The sequence below is a fragment of the Cynocephalus volans genome, chromosome 6, assembly GCF_027409185.1.
Source record: "Cynocephalus volans isolate mCynVol1 chromosome 6, mCynVol1.pri, whole genome shotgun sequence".
Classification (NCBI taxonomy): domain Eukaryota; kingdom Metazoa; phylum Chordata; class Mammalia; order Dermoptera; family Cynocephalidae; genus Cynocephalus; species Cynocephalus volans.
Window position 1 is genome coordinate 8,717,135 of NC_084465.1, and position 4,149 is coordinate 8,721,283.

Consider the following 4,149-nt stretch of genomic DNA (forward strand, 5'->3'; position numbering starts at 1 on the left):
AAGGCGTGGGTGCGGCCCACCCACTGGTCTCCCCCACCGCCCCTGGTCACAGCCGTCAGGTGAGCAGAAAGCAAGCTGCCCGGACGAGTCACTCAGCAACGGCAGGTCTGGAGCTGCGGGAGGGAGGCGGGCTGAGGCTGGTCGGCAGGGGGCGGTCACGGGCCTGGTTGGGTCTGCCAGGTCGCCGAGGGTCTTCATTCCGTGGGTGTGTGCCAGGGGCAGAGCACCACCACGTGAGGGCACCACTGACCAACACCGTAGCCAGGGGTGGGGAGGAAGAGCAGAAACAGCAGGGGTGTGGAGGAGGGCGAGGAGCCCCCTTTCCCCCGGGTGAGCTCTCCAGCGCCCTCTACTGGAAACGGGAGCCCTGTGCTCCCTGAAAGGAGCCACAGCAGGAGAACGTGCTCCGTCATGGCACGGCAGGTGCGGAAGGAAGGGGGAACTGGAGGTGACAGCCAACAGGTGGATAACCGGCAAACGTTGTGACTTGCCCTGACCAACGCGACGTCAGCGGATGTGATGCAAGCGGGAGCTTCGGATCGGCTGGCGAGGTCGGGTGGGCCTTCAGGCACTTCCGCCATTGCTATGAGATGAGCACCCTGAGAGCTCTGCCCTTTCACCCCGGGCCCCAGAGTGAACACGCGTGGCCCGACCCTGAGCCCAATTCGTCCCAGGTGCCAAGGCCAGCGGGGCCCGCAGCTTGAAGCCGACCCATCCAGCCGGGCCCCGCCGATCTCAGCTGATTCACGTTCAACACACAGTGCCACGGGCACGAGAACAAATGCTCAGGGTTGTGTCACTGGTTTGGGGGGGTGGCTTGTTACTAGGAGTAATATTGCCACTTACTGAAACCGATATCTCCATGGGGAGCCCTGACGAAACAAATGCCTCAACCACACGGCGTGGCGGCACGAGGAAGCAGCCGTGGTCGGGCGAGCCGGGAAAGCCATCCGGGAAAAGGCTGAAGAAACTATTGTGACGGGGATGCACGAGGGTGGCCGAAGAGAAGCTGAAGGCGGAAAGTCCGCTTCAAGTGGTCGACCTGGGGGAGGACATTTCTAGGTCAGACGTCGAGCACATGAGCCGTTCTTTACAGGCTGCTTTTGGAAAGGTACTACGAGAACGACAGGACTCCAGAAAAGAACGGGCTGGTTCGTAAACAGAATAGAGGGGCGTTACAGGTAGCCGAGAGATTGCATAGCTGGGGCAATGAGACCGTTCCCTCCAGGACAAAGGCGACGCCACGACTGCATCGGTTTAGGAGGGAGGCAAAAGGCAGAAGGTTCCGGATAGATGTGGCATGGGGGGACAGAACAAGTCACCTGTGTGGCAGGAATGTGCTTTATGAAGAGCACCTGAAGATGGAAGGTGCTGGCACGTAGGTCCTCTCGGTTGGATCAAAGTGTTCTTAGGCCGATGAGAGACGTGGTCCCAGAGAAATGGGATGTGCCCAGGTACTTGCAGCTGTGCTGACAGGAGAGCCTGTGTCAAAAGAATGTGGCAGGCTCGGGCTTTGGAAAATACAATACATAGGAATCCCCCAGATTTCTCTGCAGCACTGTATTGGCGACAGCATTAACATCCTGGAGCAAAGAGACTGCGACGGACTGTTCCAGTAAAGAGACCTCCGGGCCTCTAACACGCTAGGGGAGGGAAGCAAGCCGAGGGGACCGCTCAGCCACCTGAAAGGACACGCTCGGCTTTTGCAATGGGCTCTGCAGAGAGTGCGAAGTGGGACGATGGAACAGGAAGACATCAAGGAGGGTGGAGCCAAGGGTCCCGTCGAACCAGGGACCGGGAGCCACAGTCAGGAGCAGAACCAGGGCTTGATCAAGGATCATTTCTACTCCTGGGGGATGCTTGTTATTGGGGAACTCGGAGCTTGGTGGTGGTTTGTTAATGGCACAACATTATTGAGCCCAGGCTGGCAGACACCGAAATGGCCATCTAGAAGGGGCCTCCTGCGGCTGTCACCACAGGGAACAAAGGACATGGCCACTTGTACTTAGCATTTGGATTTCTGTCAGCCAGTGTCTGTGACTGCGCATGCTTCCCACCTTGCCCAGTCTTTGAATGTAAATGTCTATTGCAACGAGCCAGCCTCTGCTGCACGATCGGATCCGGGTGGTGGGACGAGCAGGAATCTTGTCTTTGGAGCTCCTAGGTCTCTGGATAAGGAGAATCCTCCCCTGGATTAATGTGGATCCCAAGACCCTGCACTTTGTCTGATTGAATGAGGCTTTGGGCGGCTTGGGGGCAGCGGTGAATGTATTTTGCCTGTGGGAGAGATGGAAATAACTCTGAGCAGGATCACAGACCCTGGGAGATGGCAGGTTTGCCCCCCCCCCACCATACTTCATTTATCCCTGTACCTGAGCCCTTTCCCACGAGACTTTTCAGGTCGTCCCGTTAGCGGTGGGGCGGGCATCCCTGCCCTTGACATAGGGCTAAGACCTGTGACTTGCTTTCACCTGTGAGGTACCAGCCCATGGGCCAGGAGCACAGACTTGAAAGCTGCTTGCAGAGTGGGGCTTCCCTTTGGCATTTCTGCCATCGCCGTGAGAAAAGTGTGCCCTGCCAGCTGCTCCTCCTCCGGCCTGGACCCCGGCGTTCACATCTGTGGGGCAGACCCGGCCCCCCCCCCATACATAGAGAAAGCCAGCACAGGTGGACCCACGGCTTGAAGCAGAGCCACCCGCTCAAGCCCTGCTGAGATCAGCTGACTGGCACCCACGCTGCTGACCCGTGAGCATGAGAAGGAACGCTTATCGGGGCACGCCGTTGAACTTGGGGGTGATTTGTTGTGAAGCATTATTGTGGAACTCCCCGACTCATACAGCCGTGATTCTTCTGTCCCCCACCCACCCACCCACGCTCACAGCACGGCATCAGGTACCGAGTGAGGGGAGGGGGGGAGACTCGAGTTTATTGCGGAGCTTAGGTTGTGTCCAGAGAGTGGAAAAGTGCCTTGGGCAAGCAAGCGAGGGGCCTCCGGGGAATGGAAGGGGGTCGTCACAGCCCGAAGAGTGGCCTCTAGTCAGTTTGTGGTGTTGTCGCCAGTGTTTATAGGCTGACTGGGAATGAATAGCACGTCTGGAAGTCTATAAATGCTAGGGCGTGCCAACCCAGGAGACATATGGTCAGGACAATCCCCAACCAGGCCAGGGGGTATAGCTCAGGGGTAGAGCATTTGACTGCAGATCAAGAGGTCCCCGGTTCAAATCCGGGTGCCCCCTGCTGGCACATTCCTTTATTGCCAAACGCACAGTGGATTTCTTGACGTCGCATGCTGTGACTGGAAATATCTTCCTCATCAGTGGTGTCCGGACCGTGGTACTTTTCAGGCATCTCCTGAGGCGTGTGGAGGGAAGGGTAGGTTGACTCTGCAGCCCCAATCCTTCACCTCTCTCTGTGTCCATGCTTGCTTGTTCTGCGCTGACTTCTCGGTCTCCCCCCAGAGGCGAGAGGGCCCCGAACCCACTTTGCTCTGGGCTCGGCCTCACGGATCAATCAGTCGGGACCAGTCGGGAGACAGAAACCACACAGTAGTCTGAACACAGGAGGTTTAGTAGAAAGGATCAGTATGCCATGGAAGGAGAGTACACACAAGGCTTCCAAGGGAGGTCAGAAGGATGCCCTAGGAGTGAGGGACCCAAGCAAACACCAGTTTCCAAGGAGAGACCCTCCCCGGAGCAACGGTGCCAGCCTCAGAGGGAAGGCGTGGGTGCGGCCCACCCACTGGTCTCCCCCACCGCCCCTGGTCACAGCCGTCAGGTGAGCAGAAAGCAAGCTGCCCGGACGAGTCACTCAGCAACGGCAGGTCTGGAGCTGCGGGAGGGAGGCGGGCTGAGGCTGGTCGGCAGGGGGCGGTCACGGGCCTGGTTGGGTCTGCCAGGTCGCCGAGGGTCTTCATTCCGTGGGTGTGTGCCAGGGGCAGAGCACCACCACGTGAGGGCACCACTGACCAACACCGTAGCCAGGGGTGGGGAGGAAGAGCAGAAACAGCAGGGGTGTGGAGGAGGGCGAGGAGCCCCCTTTCCCCCGGGTGAGCTCTCCAGCGCCCTCTACTGGAAACGGGAGCCCTGTGCTCCCTGAAAGGAGCCACAGCAGGAGAACGTGCTCCGTCATCGCACGGCAGGTGCGGAAGGA

At 58.9% G+C, this 4,149-nt stretch overlaps 1 non-coding gene across 1 annotated transcript; it reads left to right on the forward strand.

Annotated features, from left to right (window-relative positions):
- The first annotated feature begins 3,164 nt into the window (after positions 1-3,164).
- On the forward strand, positions 3,165-3,236 carry TRNAC-GCA (transfer RNA cysteine (anticodon GCA)). The gene has a single exon. It is a non-coding gene; the product is annotated as a tRNA-Cys (tRNA).
- The last annotated feature ends 913 nt before the right edge of the window (positions 3,237-4,149 follow it).